Below are 23,742 nucleotides of genomic sequence, written 5' to 3'. Positions count from 1 at the left end.
TATGTGTGGAGTCTGACCTGAATATCGACGGCCTTGTTGCAGCTGGTACTCCACAACTGCTGTCTTCTGCTCACAAATCCTTTGCAGCATGTGGAGGGTAAAGTTCCAACGTCTGGGGACATCACACACCAGTCGGTGTGCCGAAAGCTGCAAACGCTGCTGCAACACAGCAAAGGCGGCGGAAGCTGTAGCCGACTTCCGAAAATGAGCTGACAGACGGCGTACTTTGATGAGCAGATCTGGCAACTCTGGGTACGATTTAAGAAACCGCTGAACCATGAGGTTAAGCACATGAGCCAGGCAGTGTGATCTTGCCTCGCCTCAGAGCCGCCACCAGGTTACGGCCATTGTCACACACGACCATACCTGGATGTAGGTTCAGCGGTCTCAGCCACAAATCTGCCTGCTCTTTCACAGCTGTCCACAACTCACAAGCAGTGTGAGGTTTATCACCTAAGCTTATGAGTGTCAGCCCAGCCTGTTGCCGCTTGGCTAAGGCAGTACTTCAGTGCTTCCAGCTTGTAACTGATGTGGTGATATCTGAGATGGAGGCTGAACATGAGGAGGAGGAGGAGGATGCGCTGGAGCTGTACACTATGGGGGGCAATTCTGACTAACATAGGGCCCGCAATCCTCGGTGTGGGGAGGATGTGTTCCCTCCCAAGGTCTGACTGGGTCCCGGCTTCCACTATGTTTACCCAGTGTGCCGTCAGGGAGATGTACTGTCCCTGGCCACAAGCACTTGTCCACGTGTCCATTGTCAGGTGGACTCTCCCAGTAACTGCGTTGTTGGAGGGCACGGCAGATGTTTTGGGACACGTGCTTGTGAAGTGCGGGGATGGCACACTGGGCAAAATAGTGTCGGCTACGGACCGAGTGCCGAGGGACGGCCACCGCCATAAGGTTGCGGAAGGATACCGTCTCCACCAGCCTAAAAGGCAGCATTTCCAACGCAAGCATTCGTGAAATGTGCGAATTTAGGACTGTGGCCTCTGGGGCGTTGGCTGCGAATTTGCGCTTTCGTTCAAAGCTCTGGGATATGGACAAATGAACGCTGCGGTGGGACGTGGACTTAGACGTTGATGCTATTTCTTGAGAAACTGCCATAACAAGAGAAGACTGAGAGGAAGGGGCATCTTTGCATGCAGTATGGACAGGGGATTGCCTTGCGTGCACAACAGGGGGTTCTCTTACACGCACAACAACGGGAGAAGCAGTGGTGACACCCGCTGACACTGGTCGTGGACCCTGGGGTTCACCCCACAAAGTCGGGTGCTTTGCTGACATGTGCCTGATCATGCTGTTGGTGGTCAGGCTGGTAGTTTTGTCACCCCTGCTGATGCTGACCTGGCAGGTGGTACAAATGGACTTTTTGGGGCTATCAGCTGAGTCTTTAAAAAAATTCCAGAGTCTGGAAGACCTACCGGTTGTACTGGCAACGTCCCTTGTGTTGGTGCTACGGGGAACTGTTGCCCGCCTTCTGTGTGCGGCCACCACACTGCTTCTTCCTGCTTGTTGGGGTACTCTGCCTCCCTCCCCCTGTGTGCTGCTGGCCTCGCTCTACTTGTCCTCCTGCCACGTTGGGTCAGTTTCTAGATCATCCACCACCTCCTCCTCTTCCACTTGCGCTCCACGATCCTCCTCCTCACTTCGTGGCAATTGTGTCTCGTCATCGTCCACCTCTTGAGACAAAATGCCAGCGTCGACTTCCTGTGGCCGTTGCTGTTCAAATATTTGGCCATCGCTACATGGGATCTCCTCTTCCACCACTTCAAGCCGAGCAGGCGAGGGGCACAAATATGGAAATGGACTAGTGAACAGCTCTTCAGAGTGTCCAACTGTGGGATCAGTTGCTGTCTGACGACACTCGGCATGGTGGGAGGAAGGAGCATCAGGGTGAGGAGGAGTATGCGGTCGAGACTCACGGCTACTAAAACATGACCTTGTGGAAGACAGACCGGAGGTGGTGGTGCCCAGGTAACTGGAAGTATTATCTGCTATCCAATTAATAAACTGTTCACACTGATCAGTTTGCAATACTGGTGTTGTAGTGTGCTTCCCTAGTAATTCGGTCAAGAAGTGGGAGCGAGAAGATGTGGCTGTTGGTTGTGGCACATTTTCACCTTGGCCACGGCCCCGTCCTCTACACGCACCATCACCAGAACTTCCAGTTCCACGTCCCTTGCCACGCGCCTTGCCCATTGTAAATGAAGTAAAATAGCTTACACTCGCACTATCAATGGAAAAAGGGTAATAAAAAGGAGATTAGAACTGTGGAAGAGGAAAAACACAGTTCTATTTCTCTGGCCTACACCAGAATCTTTTAAACAGATATATTTGTGTCTGAACACTGAGCGAGACACTCAATTTTCTTTTTTTAAATGTAAAAAGGCAAAAAGGTGGATAATACAGAGATTTGAACTGTGGAACTGTAAAACCACAGTTATAGTTATGTGGCCTACACCATAATCTTTTAAACAGATATATTTGTGTCTGAACAGTCAGGGAGACACTATTACTGTTTTTTTTTACGGAAAAAAGGCCAAAAGCTGGATAATACAGAGATTTGAACGGTGTAACTGCAAAACCACAGTTCTAGTTATCTGGCCTACACCAGAATCTTTTAAACAGATATTTTTGTGATTGAACAGTCAGCGAGACACTATTACTGGGTTTTTTTACGGAAAAAAGGCCAAAAGCTGGATAATACTGAGATTTGAAGCGTGGAACTGCATAACCATAGTTATAGTTATGTGGCCTACACCAGAATCTTTTAAACAGATATATTTGTGTCTGAATGGTCAGGGAGACACTATTACTGTTTTTTTTTACGGAAAAAAGGCCAAAAGCTGGATAATACCCAGATTTGAACCGAGGAACTGCAAATCCACAGTTATAGTTATGTGGCCTACACCAGAATCTTTTAAACAGATATATTGGTGTCTGAACAGTCACAGACACACTCAATTTTTTTGGGGGGGCGGGGGAAATACCAAAAGGTTAAAAAGATGCGTATTTTTACAGTCTGACTGAGGAAAAATCAAAAATACAGGATTTAGATGAAAAAAAAAGGATTTTTCCAGGCCCCTGATAACCGCGGGATAAGTCTAGCAATTTGACCAGCAGGAGCACACAGGACTGTAATGCACTGTTTGTTGGTATAACGACTGCGTCTCCTATACAGCCTGCCTGCCTGCCTGATATCTGGGATGGATATTAGTCCTGAGAAGGACTGTTTGTTTGATTTGGCAGGCTTTAGAGACCCTACACTACCTATTTCGCACTATAAATCTCTCCCTAACTCAGCAGCACTGACCCTACACTGTCTGATCCAGAGCGACAGTGTCCAAGATGGCGGCGCACAGTTTTAAATACTCGAGGTGACGCTGTGCGGCCAGCCAATCACTGTAATGCCCACAAACAACATGGCTGCGGCATTACAGTGACTGGCTGGCAATCCCTGCATGTTCATTGGCTCTGTATAGAGCGCCAAACGTGCAGGGCGGAGACCTGAGCTCCCGCCCGAGTAACCCGGAAGTGCTCGGTGCTCGCTGAACATCCCAAGTAGTGACATGCTCAGGCGAGTACAGAGCAGTGTCGAGCATATCTCAATATTTCTTTGAGTATTCCCCAAGTACATATAATATAACATGAGATTTTTCTGAAATTTAAGACGCTTAAAAAATACTTTTGACTTGCAAAAATAGAAATGTCTTAGATTCTTTTTTTTAATGGCTACCAGGTTTAAATTACACCAATTAGAGATAGGATGAATGGAAATCCATATTATTTGCTCAAAGTTCAAAGGCTGCTGCTGTCACACGTCATGCAGTAAAGTTACTTTAGTTATAAAGCACAAAATAAATAATTAATAAGTGGTACACATAATATAGTTCAACTAGTTGCGTCAGACGCAAGGTCACCTTCAGTTACAGACACGTGTCTTACTTTTTGCTCAATTTCCACATTACAGTCAGAATCAGTATCACCATCTGACACTATTTCTACACAATTGTCCTGCTTAGACTTCTCTAACACAAGACTATGAAATACATCTACCAACTGGAGAATATATCTCAATTTTTCTTTGTCTCTATGAAAAGATACCAGCTTAGAATCTAACTGTAAAATCTCCAATTCACATTCTCTATATAAGCTAAGCCACAAAACATCTAAGTCAGTTTCATCAGTATCCTTAAATTTCAATTTACTTTGCTTAGCAAAAGAAGAAATAATATCCATATTTTGCTTACCTTCAGATTTCTTAGCTTCTGATGATCAGCACGTATTAGCCTCAACCTTTGGTGCCTGTCAATCCATCTGGAGAATATATCAGTCCTCAATCTGTAGGTTCTTTCTGATTCTTGTGACAAAGTTAGTGGATTTTCTGACACTTGAACAACAGCTGTTCAGCTTGTCTTCTCTCCCCCCTTTGTTCAAGAAGGAAATTCACTTAAAAACACAAAAAAATCAGAACTGGATGCTCGCCAATGTTAAAAAAAAGACTTATTTCCATATATTTTTCTATCAAGGACTTATCAGATGCAATCAATCAAAACTATATCACAATATTCTTCTAAAAAAATGTATCGATTTATTCTTGGATTGTCCATTAAAAAGAATGATTGCAGTAGTTACATAAAATACCGTATTTTTCGGACTATAAGATGCACCGGGCCATAAGACGCACCTAGGTTTTAGAGGAGGAAAATAAAAAAATAAAAACTTAAGCAAAAAATGTGTCATGATGCACTTTTAAGGGGGAGGGTGTCTTCTGCTGACACTGGTATAGGGGTAATGTCCCCCAATTCTGACAATATCCCCCATCCTAGTATATATGCCGCCCCCCTTCATTTTATACGTGGTCCCCATCCCCATCCTGATATGCCTGGCATCCCTCCATCCTGGTATGCATGGCACCCCTCATTCTTATCCTGGTATGCATGGCACCCCTAATCGCTGTCCTGGTATGCTTGGCACCCCTAATCCCTGTCCTGGTATGCATGGCACCCCTCATCCCTGTCCTGGTATGCGCATGGCACCCCAAATCCCTGTCCTAGTATGCATGGTCCCCCTAATCCCCATCATGCTGCACATTAAAAAAAAATAAACACTCCTACTTACCTTTCTTCTCTCCTCCAGTGCTGCGTCCGGTCTGCCTGCACTGATCTCTCCCTGTGAGCCGCGCATGACGTCACTACCATGCGCGGCTCACAAGGAGAGATCAGCTGCCGGAAGTCACTGCTCCCCACGCCGGGACTGTGTGCGCGTGGAGCAGTGACTTCACTCTCCTTCATAGCCAGCACACAGCATAGCCGTGCTGCGGCTGCTGCTGCTGCCGGCTATCTCTTGTGCCCGCTCATTAAAGGGCATGAATATTCACCCCCTCCCCACACCCATGGGCGTGGAGAGAGGTTGAATAGTCATGCCCTTTAACAGCTGACACAAGAGATAGTCGGCAACAGCAGGAGCCGCAGCGCGGCTACACTGTATACTGCTATTAAGGAGCATGAATATTCAGTGCTCCCCAAGTCCCCATGGCGTGTTAAAAGTTGACCAGCGATTTCTAATTTTTCCAATAAAATGTACAAAACCATTTTTTTAGGGACCCCATCAAATTTGAAGTCACTTTGAGGGGTCTTAAGGAAAGAAAATACCCAAAAGTGACACCATTCAAAAAAATTCAGATTTCTTAGCTTCTGATGATCAGCACGTATTATCCTCAACTCGTCTGATCTTTATAGTACGTATGTTGCCTGTTAATCCATCTGGAGAATATATCAGTCCTCAATCTGTAGGTTCTTTCTGATTCTTGTGACAAAGTTAGTGGATTTCCTGACACTTGAACAACAGCTGTTCAGCTTGTCTTCTCTACCCCCTTTGTTCAAGAAGAAAATTCACTTAGAAACACAAAAAATCAGTACTGGATACTCGCCAATGTAAAAAAATACTTATTTCCGTATATTTTTCTATCAAGGGCTTCTTATCAGATGCGATCAATCACAGACTATATCACAATATTCTTATAAAAAAATGTATCGATTTATTCTTGGATTGTCCATTAAAAATAATGATTGCAGTAGTTACATAAAATAGTTAAATAGTTACAAAGTGATTGTCCATTTGTCCCTAATTAGCTTAATAGTTGATATTCACCCATCTTTTCCTGGGATCCTGAATGGTAGATTACGTCCGTCTGTGTCCAGCACGTGTGAGAGGATGACACCATGTGTCCGGGTAAAGCACGTGTCTCCTTGGGCATACATCAGCAGCTGTTTTCTTCACACATAGATTCTCATCCAGTGTCCTGTGAAATGGCAAGAGCGACCCCCCTGTCTCTAACATGGGGTTATATAGCCCCCCCATAGCACCTGTTCTTCTGCATATGGCACTGAGCTAAAAATACACAAATAGCGCATGCTATCTAGAAACCCTAGCACGATGGCTGATGCAATCTTATGCAATATATGGTACAGAATTCAGAATTGAGACTAAAATTAATATCTGTAATTAATATTTAACAATAAGAAAAATTACACCAAATGCAAGTGAAATCTGGTACGGGCACTCGTAGTCAGCTATACTCTTATTGTTTGGTTACTCCCATTACCATTACACATGTGCACAAAGTAACCAATGGAGGCTCCTCTCCTTTCTCCACTGGGATCCATATCAATAACATAGAATTAGCATGTGCTACTATACAGTGGTGTGAAAAAGTGTTTGCTCCCTTCCTTATTTCTTATTCTTTTGCATGTTTGTCATACTTAAATGTTTCAGATCACAAAAAAATTTAAATATAAGACAAAGATAACACAAGTAAGCGCAGAATGCAGTTTTTAACCCCTTTACAACACAAGGTGGTTTGCACGTTAATGACCAGGCCAATTTTTACAATTCTGACCACTGTCACTTTATGAGGTAATTACGCTGAAACGCTTCAGTGGATCCCACGGATTCTGAGATTGCTTTTTCGTGACATATTGTACTTCATGATTGTGGTAAAATTTCTTAGATATCACTTGCGTTTATTTCTGAAAAAAATGGAAATTTGGCAAAAATGTTGAAAATTTCAAAATTTGAATTTTTATGCCCTTAAATCAGAGAGATATGTCACACAAAATAGTTAATAATTAGTTAATAAATAACATTTACCACATGTCTACTTTACATCAGCACAATTTTGGAACCAAAATCTTTTTTATTAGGGAGCTATAAGGGTTTAAAGTTGACCAGTGATTTCTCATTTTTCCAACAAAATTCACAAAACCATTATTTTAATGACCACATCACATTTGAAGTGACTTTGAGGGGTCTTTATGACAGAAAATACCCAAAAGTGACACCATTCAAAAAACTGCACCCCTCAAGATGCTCAAAACCACATTCAAAAACTTTATTAACCCTTCAGGTGCTTCACAGGAATTTTTGGAATGTGGAAAAAAATTTACATTTAACTTTTTTCACAAAAATGTTGCTTTCTTTCTTTTTTAATTTTCATAGGGATAACAGAAAAAATGGACCCCAGATTTGTTGTGCAATTTCCACTGAGCACGCAGATACCCCATATGTGGGGAAAGAACTTTGTTTTGGCGCACGGCAGGGTCAAGAAGGAGCGCCATTTGTCTTTTTGAATGTAAAATTTGCTTGAATGATTAGCAGACGCCATGTTGCATTTGGGGAGCCCCTGATGTGCCTAAACAGTGGAAAACCCCCACAAGTGACACCATTTTGGAAACTAGATGTAACATACCTGGTGGCGGGCTTGCATGGTGCACCATCTCTCACTATGCATGATCGCAAACTTGATCTTCAGTCCAGTCTGCTAGCCTGGCTTCTATTCATGCTGTCTGTTTGTCTCTGTTCTGACTGCTTAGGGCGGCAGCCCGGTTACTTCTTGTTTTTTGTAGCTGCTGTGGGCACACCCCTAATGCGTCCTCAGCCTATTGCTGTCTGTCACTGGATATTTAAACCAGCTCCACCTTGAAGCTGGTGACTGAGCTACTCTTATCCTCAGAGGGCTTCTTGCCTCTGATGTGCCAGGTCCTGTTCTGTTTTTCCTGCCTGTCCGCCTTCCTGGAGGCTGTATTCCCAGGCCTGTCTGAACACGCTCCTAGCCTATTCGTCCGCCTTCTGGGGGCCACATACCCAGACCTGTTATCTGTTTCTTCTAGCCTGTTTGTCCGCCATTCTGGGGGCCGCATACCCAGACTCGCTCTTGTATCTCGCTGCAGTGTCAGTTCCTGTCTGAACACTCAGTTCCTGTCTGAACACTCTCCTAGCCTGTTAACTGTTTTTCCCTATGTCCGTACCTTCCCTTTTTCTGCAGAGTCTGAATCTGCAGCTAAATCCTCCTCGTTGTCGCTGTACTTCCATTTGTGAGTTTAGAGTCCACTAGCTACTTCATTGCAAGTAACTTGAGTGTATCTGGTTCTGCTTTTCCCTTCCAGTCTGTTCAGTGTGAACAGAGCCTTGTCCTCTCTGCCTTGCTCACCGCTCCGGCGGTTCCTGCCCGCTCTGCCTTGCTCACCGCTCCGGCGGTTCCTGCCTGCTCTGCCTTGCTCACCGCTCCGGCGGTTCCTGCTCACTCTGCCTTGCTCACAGCTCCGGCGGTTACTGCCTGCTCTGCCTTGCTCACCGCTCTGGCGGTTCCTTCCTGCTCTGCCTTGCTCACCGCTCCGGCGGTTCCTTCCTGCTCTGCCTTGCTCAACGCTTCGGCAGTTCCTCTCTGCTCTGCCTTGCTCACCGCTCTGGCGGTTCCTGCCTGCTCTGCCTTGCTCACCGCTCTGGCGGTTCCTGCCTGCTCTGCCTTGCTCACCGCTCTGGCGGTTCCTGCCTGCTCTGCCTTGCTCACCGCTCCGGTGGATCCTGCCTGCTCTGCCTTGCTCACCGTTCTGGCGGCTACTGCTCGCTCTGCCTTGCTCAATGCTCCGGCGGTTCCTGCCTGCTCTGCCTTGCTCACCGCTCCGGCGGTTCCTGCTCGCTCTGCCTTGCTCACCGCTCCGGCGGATCCTGCCTGCTCTGCCTTGCTCACTGCTGCGGCGGTTCCTTCCTGCTCTGCCTTGCTCAACACTCCGGCAGTTCCTTCCTGCTCTGCCTTGCTCAATGCTCCGGCTGTTCCTCTCTGCTCTGCCCTGCTCACCGCTCCGGTGGTTCCTGCCTGCTCTGCCTTGCTCACCGCTCCGGCGGTTCCTGCCTACTCTGCCTTGATCACCGCTCCGGCGGTTCCTGCCTGCTCTGCCTTGCTCACCGCTCCGGTGGTTCCTGCCTGCTCTGCCTTGCTCACCGCTCCGGCGGTTCCTGCCTGCTCTGCCTTGCTCACCGCTCTGGCGGTTCCTGCCTGCTCTGCCTTGCTCACCGCTCCGGCGGCTCCTGCCTGCTCTGCCTTGCTCACCGGTCCGGCGGTTCCTGCCTGCTCTGCCTTGCTCACCGCTCCGGCAGTTTCTCACCTGCTCTGCTTGCTCACCTCTCCGGCGGTACCTCTCTGCTCTGCCTTGCTCACCGGTCTGGCGGTTCCTGCCTGCTCTGCCTTGCTCACAGCTCCGGCGGTTCCTGCCTGCTCTGCCTTGCTCACCGCTCCGGCGGTTCCTGCCTGCTCTGCCTTTCTCACCGTTCCAGCGGTTCCTGCCTGCTCTGCCTTGCTCACCGCTCCGGCGGTTTCTCCCTGCTCTGCTTGCTCACCACTCCGGCGGTACCTCTCTGCTCCGCCTTGCCCACCGCTCCAGTGGTTCCTCTCTGCTCTGCTTGTCTACCACATCTGCGGTTCTGTTCCTGAAACACACTCTATACTGGACCCTATCCAGCCTGCGCTCCAACCTGCTAGTACCTCCCCGTCTGCACGCCAGCCGTACTTGTCCGTACCCACCTGTCTGCATACCAGCCGTGCCTGCCAGTATCCTCCTGTCTGCACTCCAGCAGTGCCTGCCAGTGCCCACCTGTCTGCATGCCAGCCGTGCCTGCCAATACCCACCTGTCTGTGTGCCAGCCTAACCTGCCTGTTCCTGTATTCCCCGGTGTAGGTCAACAGCCATTTCCTGGGTCTGGCCTGGAGTAGCACCTGGTCCCTCTGCTCGGTTCCTCCCTTGTGCACGGCGTCATTAGCAGTCGTGCGACCTTGGTCGGATCGGGTAGATACTTAGTTACGCCCCTCCAGGCACTCTCCGGTTCATGGCACAGTGGAATCACTAAATCACGCACACGCCAGTCAGCGCGGGCGTGTCCATAACAGTTTGCTCAGGCCATGGTTCCCGTTGAGCCCTACGGCCCTTCGCTCTCAGAGACTTTTTCTGGCAAAAACGTGCACCAAGAAATTTTTTTTTCGCAAGCTGATGTCCAGGCGATGTATGCACCAGCCCAAATGGAACTTTCTGCACCCGTTCCTGCGGATCCGCCATGGTGCTATGGGGTTCCTAAACAAAGCCGTGCGTTTGTGGAGCAATGCATGCTGCATTTCAAGTTCTACCCTCTCTATTTTCCTACCGATTGGGCTAAAGTGGCATTTATGATATCCTACCTAGTGGGTGATGCCTTGAAATGTATCACTCCCCTATGGGAAGCATGGGATCCTATCGTCCTTGACCTGCAGGCCTTCCTGGTGGCCTTTCTAATGGTCTTCGATGACCCGAATCCTGAAGCCTCTGCTAAAGCTTCCCTTCCCAATATCCCAGAGCAGCCCCGATGTGTAATGTGTGTGGGTAACTCACCAGTTCTCCAGCCTGAAGAGACTGCTGCCCACCCAGAATCCTCACAGGATGACTAGACTCCACAGAATACTTCTCTTCCCAACCTCAAGAGGCAGTCCAGATGTGCTAGGCATAGAGGCAAGCCATCACGCCAGGTTCTGTCCTCCCAAAGACCTCCTGTTCCCCAGCCTGTAGAAGCAGCTACCCGTACGGAATCCATGAAGGTTGACCATGTTCGGCAGGCAAAGCAGAGGCCGGAACTCAGTAACGAAATCGGATTGCAGTCCCGCTGTGCTTGTTTGGGACCCCCTGACGGTCTTTGTCCAGTGAAGGTTGGAGAATCCCAAGACATTAGGCCTGTAGGAGAGGCAGCCCTGGGCATTAGTGTTTCCTCTCCACAGATGACCATGACTGTCTCCGTGGCAAGTAAAAGCCTCGGATTAATCGGAAGTTTCGGGCTTAAAGCCTTGAAGAGTCAGTGTCTGATTCCCGTCTAAAAACTCCAGAAGCCGGTATGGGCATTGTTAGCAAAAGGACGAGCCTTACTCAGAAACAGTCAAAAGATGTCTGTACAAATTAAGCTCCAGATTGGAGCATTACACTTGAAGAAGCTTTCCTTTCAGGTGCTGACTGGTTTACCCACAAGTCGTCCAGAGCCGAGAGATCTAGTGCCCGCTCAGGTCTGGAGACCTTGCATGGTGTATCTTGGGGGACTGTTAAGGTACAAGGGGTGTCCAGTCCCCATATCTTCAGAACAGTCAGCAATGTCTTCTTCTTCTTCACCAGATCTACTAGTCGCTGACTCGCTGTGCGCTGAAGTCTCCAAAGGAAGAGAAGCGGAGGCAATGTCCCCACACAGTCTCGACGATTGTACCAATGATCTGGCTTCAGGTACGGTCCCGCTTCACAGACATGTCATCTCTGAAACCAGTTTGAGGACGGTCCCAAAGCATGGACCCTCCATCTCTAATAAATCTGGCCTTGCGTCCATCGAGGCGGTGGATACCCCCAAGTCTTTGCACCCCTCCAACCAGGCCGAGGACCTCCAGTTGCCCCCTGAATCCTCCAGGGTGCTACCTAATAACAAATGGAGAGAGACTTTCCTACTCACTGTACTTGATACCTCGCCTGCTTCATCCAGTGAGCTTGACCAAGTGGACCCCGAAGCAGTGGTTACACCTGAGTCTCTGCAACCCTCCAACCAGGCGGAGGACCTCCAGTTGTCTCCTGAGCCCTCTGGGGTGCTACCTGATAACAAATGGACAGAGACTTTCTTACACCCTGTACCTGGTACTTCACCCACTTCATTCGTTGCTGAGGATGGCTTGATGGGAGGAAGCATCCTAGTTACCAAGATAATGAGACCAGTTTCGTTTCCTCTAGTGGACAGAAGAGGTAATCCTCTTGAAGAGAAGGATTGGCCTCCCAATTCTCTGCGGAACACTCTTGCAGGCTTAAAGAAGAGGGGGCGTAAAGGGGGGGTACTGTAACATACCGGGTGGCGGGCTTGCATGGTGCACCATCTCTCACTATGCATGATCGCAAACTTGATCTTCAGTCCAGTCTGCTAGCCTGGCTTCTATTCATGCTGTCTGTTTGTCTCTGTTCTGACTGCTTAGGGCGGCAGCCCGGTTACTTCCAGTTTTTTGTAGCTGCTGGGGGCACACCCCTAATGCGTCCTCAGCCTATTGCTGTCTGTCACTGGATATTTAAACCAGCTCCACCTTGAAGCTGGTGCCTGAGCTACTCTTATCCTCAGAGGGCTTCTTGCCTCTGATGTGCCAGGTCCTGTTCTGTTTTTCCTGCCTGTCCGCCTTCCTGGAGGCTGTATTCCCAGGCCTGTCTGAACACGCTCCTAGCCTGTTCGTCCCGCCTTCTGGGGGCCACATACCCAGACCTGTTATCTGTGTCTTCTAGCCTGTTTGTCCGCCATTCTGGCGGCCGCATACCCAGACTCGCTCCTGTATCTCGCTGCAGTGTCAGTCCCTGTCTGAACACTCAGTTCCTGTCTGAACACTCTCCTAGCTTGTTACCTGTTTTTCTCTATGTCCATACCTTCCCTTTTTCTGCAGTGTCTGAATCTGCATCTAGCTCCTACTCGTTGTCGCTGTACTTCTGTTTGTGAGTTTAGAGTTCACTCGCTACTTCATTGCAAGTACCTTGAGTGGATCTGGTTCTGCTTTTCCCTTCCAGTCTGTTCAGTGTGAACAGAGCCCTGTCCTCTCTGCCTTGCTCACTGCTCCGGCGGTTCCTGCCCGCTCTGCCTTGCTCACTACTCTGGCGGTTCCTGCCTGCTCCGCCTTGCTCACTGCTCTGGCGGTTCCTACCTGCTCTGCCTTGCTTACCACTCCGGCGGTTCCTGCCTGCTCTGCCTTGCTCACCGCTCTGGCGGTTTTTGCCTGCTCTGCCTTGCTCACCACTCCGGTGGTTCCTGCCTGCTCTGCCTTGCTCACCACTCCGGCGGTTCCTGATCACTCTGCCTTGCTCACCGCTCTGGCGGTTCCTGCCTGCTCTGCCTTGCTCACCAGTCTGGCGGTTCCTTCCTGCTCTGACTTGCTCACCGCTCCGGCGGTTCCTCTCTGCTCTGCCTTGCGCACTGCTCCGGCGGTTCCTGCCTGCTGTGCCTTGCTCATCGCACCGGCGGTTCCTGCCTGCTCTGCCGTGCTCACCGCTCCGGCGGTTCCAGCCTGCTCTGCCTTGCTCACCGCTCCGGCGGTTCCTGCCTGTTCTACCTTGCTCACTGCTCCGGCGGTTCCTGCCTGCTCTGCCTTGCTCACCGCTCTGACGGTTTCTCCCTGCTCTGCTTGCTCACCGGTCTGGCGGTACCTCTCTGCTCCGCCTTGCCCACCGCTCCAGCGGTTCCTCTCTGCTCTGCTTGTCTACCGCATCTGTGGTTCTGTTCCTGAATCCCACTCTGTACTGGACCCTATCCAGCCTGTGCTCCAACCTGCTAGTACCTCCCTGTCTGCACGCCAGCTGTATTTGTCAGTACCCACCTGTCTGCATACCAGCCGTGCCTGCCAGTATCCTCCTATCTGCACTCCAGCCATGCCCGCCAGTACCCACCTGTCTGCATGCCAGCCGTGCCTGCCAATACCCACCTGTCTGTGTGCCAGCCTAACCTGCCTGTTCCTGTATTCCCCAGTGTGGGTCAACAGCCGTGTCTGGGGTCTGGCCTGGAGTAGCACCTGGTACCTCTGCTTGGTTCCTCCCTGGTGCACGGCGTCGTTAGCCGTCGTGTGACCTTGGTCGGATCGGGTAGATACTTAGTTACGCCCCTCCAGGCACTCTCCGGTTCATGGCACAGTGGAATCACTAAATCACGCACACGCCAGTCAGCCCGGGCGTGTGCATAACACTAGACCCCTCAGGGAACTTATCTAGATGTTTGGTGAGCATCTTGAACCCCCAGGTGCTTCACAGAAGTTTATAACATTGAGCCGTAAAAATAAAATTATCACATTTTTCCCACAAAAATGTTTTTCAGCCCCCAATTGTGCATTTTCATAAGGGTAACAGGAGAAATTGTGTGGCGTCCCTGAGGGTTCGGTCACCACAGAGGTATTGCATCTCACTCAGAGGTGTGGTATCTCACTCTCAGGTAAGGAAGGAGTAAGGCTCAGGACCCTAACACTACATCCACTACACCACATCTCCGGGGGACAGGGCGACAATGCTCCTAAGGGAAGCACAACTGTCCCTGATCCCTGGCTGGAGTGGGGAACCACCTAGAGAGGGGGAACCAGGTAGTGGATGGGTGGAGGAAGTAGTTAAGGGGAGCACTGGAGTAGGAGGTATAAAAGGAAGGAACCATTTTGGTTCAGAGAGAGAAGGGAGACAGACAGTAGGAGAAGTGACAGGAGCAGAGGCTCTGTATGAGCTCTGCTCCACAGGCAGGCCTAGTCAAGAGGCCTGAGCCTGAAGGAGGAAGGAGAGGAAAGAGGGAGCAGGAAGGCTCCAGGAAAGGAACCAAAGGGACCCCATGGGGAAGGGGCCGTGCCGCAGCCACCCGTACGCCCGCCGCTGCCAGGAGGTGGGGGGATCAGGCCAGAAGAAAGGGGACCGGATCCCTCAACCAGCAGAGACTACAAGGCTCAACTGGGAACCGGAGGCCGCAGCACTTTAAGTCAGCAGGCCGCCCACACCAGCCATCAGGAAGGTAGTCACATAGGGTCAGGGGACGGAACACACGTCGCGTGCCAAGGTCCGAGGACACTGGACAGAGATGCCGCTAGGTGTGAGGTACAAGGAGAGAGGCCAGAGAAAGGTACACAGAACGGGGTCCTGAAAAGTGCTCTGGAGATACCTGAGGGTGGACCGAGCCCCTCACTGAGTATGCACAGCACGACGTGGGAAGTTATGATCTGCAGTGTAACTTGGAAACTGATAAACCGTGAGTAAAGACCCTGGGACTGCATCACCTTGTCTCCATGTTTCTTATCGCGCCAGCACTCACTGCACTGGGACGCCCCGCACAACCACCATCATTCACCTGCGCTGCCCTGAAGCTGCAGTCTTCCTGTGGGGAGTTATACTACACTTGCTGCGCATACCACCAGCTTCAGTGGACTGCTCCACAGCGGCGGTTCTCCATAACCGCAAACCACAGGTGGCATAGTCGGACTATATAAACCTATACACATAGACTGCTACTGGTTTGACCGCCCTGGGTCACGGACCGGGTCGCCACCACGATGACTACAACCCCCAGCATTTACAAGGCCCTGCTCCGGGTACCCCCACGGCCCAGGGGGCGCGTCAATTGCACCAGGCAATTTGTTGTGCAATTTCTCCTGAGTAAGCAGATAACCCATATGTGGGGGAAAACCACTGTTTGGGCGCACGACAGAGTTCGGAAGGGATGGAGCGCCATTTGACTTTTTCATTGTAAAATTTGCTTGAATAATTAGCGGACGACATGTTGCGTTTTGAGAGCCCCTGATGCGCCTAAACAGTTGAAACCCCCAACAAGTGACACCATTTTGGAAACTAGACCCATCAGGGAACTTATCTAGATGTGTGGTGAGCACCCTGAACCCCCAAGTGTTTTACAGAAGTTTATAACATGGAGCCGTGAAAATAAAAAAATCAAACTTTTCCCACAAAAATTATGTTTTAGCCCCAATTTTTTTATTTTCACAAGGGTAAGAGGAGAAAATGGACCCAACAAACTTTTGTGCAATTTCTCCTGAGTACCCCAGTACCCCATATGTGGTGAAAATACAGTGTTTGGGCGCATGGCAGAGTTCAGAAGGGAAGGTGCAATTTGTGACTTTTTGAACGCAAAATTGGCTGGAATTGAGAGCGGACGCCATGTCGCGTTTGGAGAGCCCCTGATGTGCCTAAATAGTGGAAACCCCCCAGAAGTGACCCCATTTTGGAAACTACAACCCTCAAGGATTTTATCAAGGCATATAGTGAACATTTTGAACCCAGAGGTACGACACAGGATTTGATAACATTAGGTCATCATATTGAATAAGTTGTCTTGAGCGCAAGTGCTTGCTACTTGAGTTTGCATCGGGTACTCAGGTATGCACATGTACTGTGTGTGCTCGAGTGACATGCTCAAGTCCCTGCCCGCATATTTCATGGATATTAGACTCCCCCAAAAAAACATGCGGGAATTGCTCTTGCATGTCAGGCAATCCCCTCGAGTTTTTTTGGGCCACGAAGCATATAGGGCGGAGACTTGAGCATGTCACTCGAGCACCCGCGATACTCAGTGCATACACGACCACCCGATGCAAACTCAAGTAGTGAGCACATGTGCTCAACACTAGTCGCCATATCGTCATCTTTTTTTCTTTTACTTTTGAAAAGAATCCCAGATCTAACCCCAACCCTAATACAACCCCAACCTTAACCCTAGTCCAACCCTAACCCTAGCCCAACCCTAACCCTAACCCTAACCCTAGCCCAATCCTAACCGTAACCCTAGCCCAAGCCTAGCCCAACCCTAACCCTAGCCCAATCCTAACCCCAACCCCAACCCTAACCCTAGCCCAACCCTAACCCTAGCACAACCCTAACCCTAGAGTTTATTTTTACACCGTTCCTCGTGCGGTATAAGTGATTAGACGACTTTATTCTTCGGGTCGGTGCGATTACAGTGATACTAGGATTATATCGGGTTTTTATGATTGACAGCTGTCACACACTAAAAGACACAATTTTTTTGTCAAATCTAGTTTTTGCATTGCCATATTTTGAGAGCTATAATTTTTCCATATTTTGGCCGACAGAGTCATGTGATGGCTTGTTTTTGGCGGGACGAGTTGACGTTTTTATTGGTACCATTTTCAGGCACGTGACATTTTTCGATCGCTTTCTATTCCAATTTTTGGGAGGCAGAATAAACAAATAACAACAATTCAGGAATTGTTTTTTATTTATTTTTTATGTTGTTCTGCGTGTGGTAAAATTGATAAGGTAGCTTTATTCTTCAGGTCAGTACGTTTACAGCGGTACAACATTTATATTGTTTTTCTATGTTTTGGCGCTTTTACACAATAAAAGCTATTTTATCTAAAAACATATTTTTTTGCATCGCTTTATTCTGAGAGCTATAACTTTTTATTTTTTGGCTGATGGAGCTGTATGGTGGCTTGTTTTTTGCGGGACAAGATGACATTTTCAGCGGTACCATTTTTATTTATATTCGTCTTTTTGTTCGCGTGTTATTCCATTTTTTGTTTGGCGGTATGATGATAAAGCATTGTTTTTTTCTTCGTTTTTTTTTTTTTTTTTACAGTGTTCACTAAAGGGATTAACTAGTGGGGCAGTTTTATAGGTCAGGTCGGTCTGGATGCGGCGATACCAAATATGTGTACTTTCATTGTTTTGTCTTGTTTTTTTTTGTAAAAATATTTATTGATGGATACATTATATATATTTTTTTTGTATTATCTTTTTTTAAGATTTTTATAATTTTTTTTTTCATTTTTTAACACTTTTTTACTTTTATACTTTGTCCCACTATGGGACTTTCACTTTTTTTTACTCTTATCGCCTGTATAGCATAGGGATGGAGCACCATCCCTGTGCTATACAGGACGTCAGCGCTGCAGATGTAGAAGATACTTTGGTCATGCACTGCGCATGACTAAAGTATCTTCTTGCTGTCTGGTGACCCGGAGGTTGTCATGAAGACATCGGGTCATCATTGCAACATCTGGGAAGCCGTGGCAGACAGCGTTGGACGCCAGCAGGAGAGGTGAGAAACGCGATCACCTCCCCTTGCCCCCGCAATACTGCGATCAACTTTGATTGCAGCATTGCGGGGGTTAATGTACCAGGAGCGGTGCGGGACCACTCCCAGCACATAGCACCGGGTGTCAGCTGTGACAATCAGCTGACACCCGGTGGTGATCATGTCCGCACAGCCTGTGTGTGGGCGAAATCTACAGAGCGTACTGATACGTACCTGGCTCTTAAAGCCCAGTACATCTCGGGCTTTAAAGGTATTAAATAAAGGTCTTTATTATTAAGAGAAAAAGAAATCCAAACCTACAAGGCCCTGTGTGAAAAAGTGATTGCCCTTCCCCTTAAAACATAAATTAACTGTGGTTTATCACATCTTTGGGAAGCTGTTTTCAATTTCACTAGCCACACACAGGCCTGATTACTGCCTTACCTGTTCTCAATAAAGAAATCACTTAAATAGGAACTGCCTGACAAAGTGAAGTAGACCAAAAGATCCTCAAAAGTTAGACATCATGCTTCGATCCGAAAAAATCAGTAACAAATGAGAAACAAAGTAATTGAGATCTATCAGTCTGGAAAAGGTTATAAAGACATTTCTAAAGCTTTGGCACTCCAGCGAACACAGTGAGAGCCATTATACACAAATGGAAAAAACATGGAACAGTGGTGAACCTTACCAGGAGTGGCTGGCTGACCAAAATTACCCCTAGAGCGCAGCCAAGAGGTCACAAAACACCCTACAACAAATGCAGGCCTCACTTGCCTCAGTTAAGGTCAGTGTTCATGACTCCACCATAAGAAAGAAACTGGGCAAAAATGACATGCATGGCAGAGTTCCAGGATGAAAACCGCTGCTGAGCAAAAAGAATATAAGTGCTCTCCTTAGTTTTGCAGGAAAACACCTTGATGATCGCCAAGACTTTTGGGAGAATACTCTGTGGAATGACGAGACAAAAGTTGAACATTTTGAAAGATGTATGTCCCTTTGCATCTGGCGTAAAAGTAACACAGCATTTCAGAAAAGGATCATCATACCAACAGTAAAATATGTTGGTGGTAGTGTGATGGTCTTGGTCTGTTTTGCTGCTTCAAGACCTGGAAGACTTAAAGTAGTAAATGGAACCATGAATTCTGCTGTCTACCAAAAAATCCTGATGGCGAATGTCTGGCCATCTCTTCATGACCTCAAGCTGAAGCGCACTTAGGTTATGCAGCAGGACAATGATTCAAAACACAATAGCAAGTTAACCTCTGAATGGATAAAGAAATTAAGACTATGGAGTGGCCTAGTCAAAGTCCTGACCTTAATCCGATTAAGATGTTGTGGTATGACCTTGAAAAGGTGGTTCATGCTCAGAAACCCTCCAATGTGGCTGAATTACAACAATTTTGCAAAGATGAGTGGGCCAAAATTCATCCAGAGCATTATAAAAGACTCATTGCCAGTTATTGCAAACGCTTGATTGCAGTTGTTGCTGCTAAGGGTGGCCCAACCAGTTATTAGGTGTTACGGATCCAGATGGTGGAACCACTATGCCGTGGTGCAAGGAGGGACCAGAGGGGCGTGACTAAGAGCCTGCCCGGACCGACCCTGGCTACAGGGCGACTTAATCGACTCCATGAGCCAAGGAGGGACCAGGAAGGGGGTCCAGGTGCCACTCTGGGACCGACCTTGAGAGAGCAGGCGACCCCCATGGGACTGGCAGCCAAAGCTGACAGATGGTCTGGCAGATTAGCATGGTTGATAGACAGGTTGGCGGGAACGGCTGATAGACAGGCTGGTGGGCACGGCTGATAGACAGGCTGGCGGGCATGGCTGATAGACAGCTTGGCGGGCAAGCACTGGGACCTGAGAGCTGGAGAGAGTGTTTAGAAAACAAACTACAACATTGCACAGGCACCTCCATTTTGGAGGAGGTGCCTTATATAGCAGATGTCCTCCGGCCATTGGCCGGGGACATTGTAGGATGGCACGCGCAGCCCCTTTAAGAAGCAGGGAGCGTGCGCATGCATGCCCTAAGGGCAGTGCCCGGGGATATGCGCATGGTACGCGCACCTCGGACAGACACAGCGTGGGAGCAGGAGGAAGGAGCAGGAGATGCTGGACCAGGGCCACAGCGGTAAGGGGAGGAGGCAGAGACGCCAACGCTACAGTACCTCCCCCTTTACTCCCTCTCTTCTTCAAGCCTGCAAGAAATTTTTTCAGAAGAAGGGGAGCATGAATGTTCTCCCTGGGCTCCCAAGATATCTCCTCAGGACCAAACCCCCTCCAATCTACAAGAAAGAAAGTCTTTCCTCTGACCCTCTTGGTAGCCAGAATGTTCTCTACCTCAAAAACATCCTCAGCGGAGACTGGTGCAGGAGTGGTACCCAAATCGTCAGAGAAGGAATTGAGAATGACAGGCTTGGGGAGAGACACATGAAAGGATTTGGGGATCCGTAACGAGGCAGGGAGTTTCAACTTGTACGCCACCGGATTGATTCGACTTGAAATTTTGAAAAGACCGATGAATCGCGGACCCAACTTATATGAGAGTATCTTGAGGCGAACGTACTTGGATGATAACCAAACCTTGTCCCCTGGACGAAGTACCGGCTGATCCAGATGTCTCTTGTCTGCATGTCTCTTCATCCGCTCAGAGGACAGTTGCAATGAAGACTTTAACAAGTCTTTAATTGAAAAGTCTTTAACAGGAGACTCCGCAGCGGGATTATCAACAGAAGTGGAAACAGGAAATGGAATATTGGGATGCTGACCTTATACCACAAAAAACGGAGATTTGGCAGAGGACTCACTCACATGATTATGGTAGGAAAATTCGGCCCAAGGCAGGAGTTCCACACAGTTGCTATGGTGGGCGTTGGCAAAGTGCCGAAGGAAGCTAGTGAGAATCTGATTGATACGCTCAACCTGGCCATTAGAATGTGGATGATAAGCCGAAGAGAAGTCTAATGCAACTTTTAGCAGCTTGCACATGGCTCTCCAGAAGCGTGAAGTAAACTGGACACCTCTATCCGAGACGATATGAAGAGGTAGTGTTAGAACCCTCCTGTTAGTTTTTTCTATTTTGCTGGTCACATGACTTTTTGCCTATATAATCCAGCTCCACCCTCCTGGCCTTGCTGGACTTCAGTGTTTCATTTACTCTCAAGCTAGCCAGGTGCCTTGTACCTTACTCTGTAGTTTGCTTGGTCTTTTGACCACTAGTATTTCTATTTGTCTGTTTGTTTGTCTTTGCTCTGCTACAATTTCTGCTAGGAGGTGTCCAACTATATCCCAGTCCTTAGTTCTTGTAGGGACCCCTCCCTTATATCTATAGGTCTGCGTTCAGACTAGCCGAGGACTTAGGCGGGTCTGTTCACAAGGAACAGGTCCCCCGCTGCATCGTAGGGAATCAGCTTAGTCCTATTGTAGGGACAGTTTTCCTATCTTTCCTTAGTGTTTGTAGCGGTTCATAACAGTAAGTCCAGCCTAAAAATAAAACACTCTAAGGAAAGAAATCCTGATTTCAGCATGGTGTCGGTTCAGGAGTTGGCTCAACGCCTGCAGGGACTGTCTTTGGAGGTGGCCGAGCTCCAGCAACACGTGAGTAGCTGTCCTGGAGCGCATTTTGTTGAACCAAAGGTAGGACTGCCAGATTTTTTTTATGGTAAACGGCAAGATTTTTTTTCCTTTAAAAACGCTTGTTTATTATATTTTCGTTTAAGACCCAGATCCTCGGGGAATGAATCACAGCGCATTGGGTTTATAATGTCACTTTTGCGCAAAGAACCCCAGGGATGGGCCTTTTCTCTACAACCTAATGATCCGTGTTTTAGATCTGTGGAAGATATTTTTTCTGCTATGGGGTTGTTGTATGATGATCCTGATCGAGTCTCATCTGCTGAAACTGAATTAAGATGTTTGAAGCAGGGATCAGGTGATGTGGAAAATTATTGTACATACTTCAGAAGATGGTCGGCTGAAGTGGAATGGAATGACTCAGCATTAAAATGTTTGTTTCTTGATGGTCTAGGTGAAAGGGTTAAGGATCTGCTGATTGCCTTCCCAAAACCTGGAACCTTGCAGGAGGCAATGCAATTTGCCATATGTGTGGACAGGAGACTGCGTGCTAGGAGTAATGAAGAGAAATCTACTGCTATGGCAGCTCCTAGTTTTCAGAGGGTCTGTTCGGAGGGTGGAGAACCGATGGAGATTGGGGCGATGTCACCCCACTCTCAGGAAAAAGACCATAGGTTTGCTAAAAGATTGTGTTTTTATTGAGGTAAATCTGACCACTTTATTAAGAACTGTGTGCTTCTTTTGAACAAAGAAAAAAAAAAGAGGTCAGTTACGCCCGCATAGCTTGTTTAAACTCAAAAGGAGTATTTCTTTCTGGATGCACCTCATTCCAGGAGGAGTTGATTGAATTTCGGGTATTTGTAGATTGTGGTTCTACACTCAATGTGATTGATGAGGGTTTTTTGGAAAAATTTAAATTAGAATCCAAACTTTTGTCATCTCCTATTTCTGTGGTTGCTGTTGATGGCTCTCCCTTGAAAGGTATTACTCACAAGGTTTTTGAATTTCCCCTCACCATTAATGGTATCCACCAAGAGAATTTGGATTTGGCGGTATTAAATAATTTGCCTGCTCCAGTGGTTTTGGGGTTACCTTGGTTAAAATTGCACAATCCTGTACTGGACTGGTCTACCAATGAAATTAAGTCTTGGAGTCCTAAGTGTTATGATAGATGTTGCAACGGTCGCATTGCTGCTGTGGAAAGAGGGGAATTACCTGTACCTATTCAGGATTTTTGGAAGGTTTTTTCTGAGGAGGAGTCGCAAGTTTTGCCTCCTCATAGGGACTATGATTGTACTATTGAGTTTGTCCCTGGAGCAACTCTTCCCAAGAGTCGCTTATTTAATCTTACTATCCCTGAGAGAAAGGCCTTGGAGGAATACATACAGACAAGCTTGGCCGCCGGTCACATTAGACCTTCTAAGTCACCTGTGGCAGTTGGATTCTTTTTTGTAAAAAAAAGGACGGCGGTTTACGTCCATGTCTGGACTTTCGCGAAATTAATAAAATTACAGTACGCAATTCCTACCCACTGCCATTAATTCCTGACTTGTTCAACCAGTTAGTGGGGGCCAAGTCGTTTTCTAAGATTGATCTCCGGGGGGCATACAATTTGTTACGTATGAAGGAAGGTGATGAGTGGGTTATTTTGAGAATCTGGTTATGCCCTTTGGTCTTACCAACGCACCAGCGTTTTTTCAGAACCTTATTAATGACATCCTAAGACCGTTGATCGGTAAGAATGTCGTGGTGTATTTGGATGACATTTTGATTTTTGCGCTGGATCTGGAGTCTCATTGACAGAGCGTACGTGAGGTATTGCAGTTGTTAAGCGACAATTCACTTTTTGCTAAGCTGGAGAAATGTGAGTTCGCTGTGCAGAGAATTAGTTTTTTGGGCTACATTATCTCCAGCGAGGGCTTTGAGATGGACCCTGTGAAGGTTCAGGCGGTTCAGGAATGGCCTATGCCTATTGGTTTGAAACCAATGCAGAGATTTTTGGGTTTCGCCAATTATTACAGAAAATTCATTAAGAATTTTTCTATAATTGTTAAACCGCTGACAGATCTCACCAGGAAAGGTGCGAATACGGTCCAGTGGACTACTGAGGCCATCGAAGCTTTTGTGTATCTCAAGGAGAGGTTCAGTTCTGCCCCCATCCTTATGCAGCCTGATGAGACCAAGCCTTTTTTGGTTGAGGTTGATGCTTCTTCGGTGGGGGTCGGTGCTGTTTTGTCTCAGGAAAACAAGGATGGAGTACATCCCTGTGCTTTTTTTTTAAAAAAAAATTTC

The 23,742-nt window shown here is 47.9% G+C and overlaps 1 long non-coding RNA gene across 1 annotated transcript in view; it reads right to left on the bottom strand.

The window, feature by feature from the left end:
• LOC141157369 (uncharacterized) overlaps window positions 1-23,742 on the bottom strand; it is a 101,297-nt gene that overhangs the window by 33,806 nt on the left and 43,749 nt on the right. Inside the window, exon 2 of the long non-coding RNA XR_012247787.1 lies at window positions 4,254-4,452. This is a non-coding gene — a long non-coding RNA (uncharacterized lncRNA). The remainder of the gene's footprint in view (window positions 1-4,253; window positions 4,453-23,742) is intronic.

This window comes from Phyllobates terribilis, unplaced genomic scaffold (genome assembly GCF_046119375.1).
Source record: "Phyllobates terribilis strain yellow unplaced genomic scaffold, ASM4611937v1 Scaffold_8__6_contigs__length_399053987, whole genome shotgun sequence".
Taxonomy (NCBI): Eukaryota; Metazoa; Chordata; class Amphibia; order Anura; family Dendrobatidae; genus Phyllobates; species Phyllobates terribilis.
This window is presented reverse-complemented; position numbering and strand designations above follow the sequence as displayed.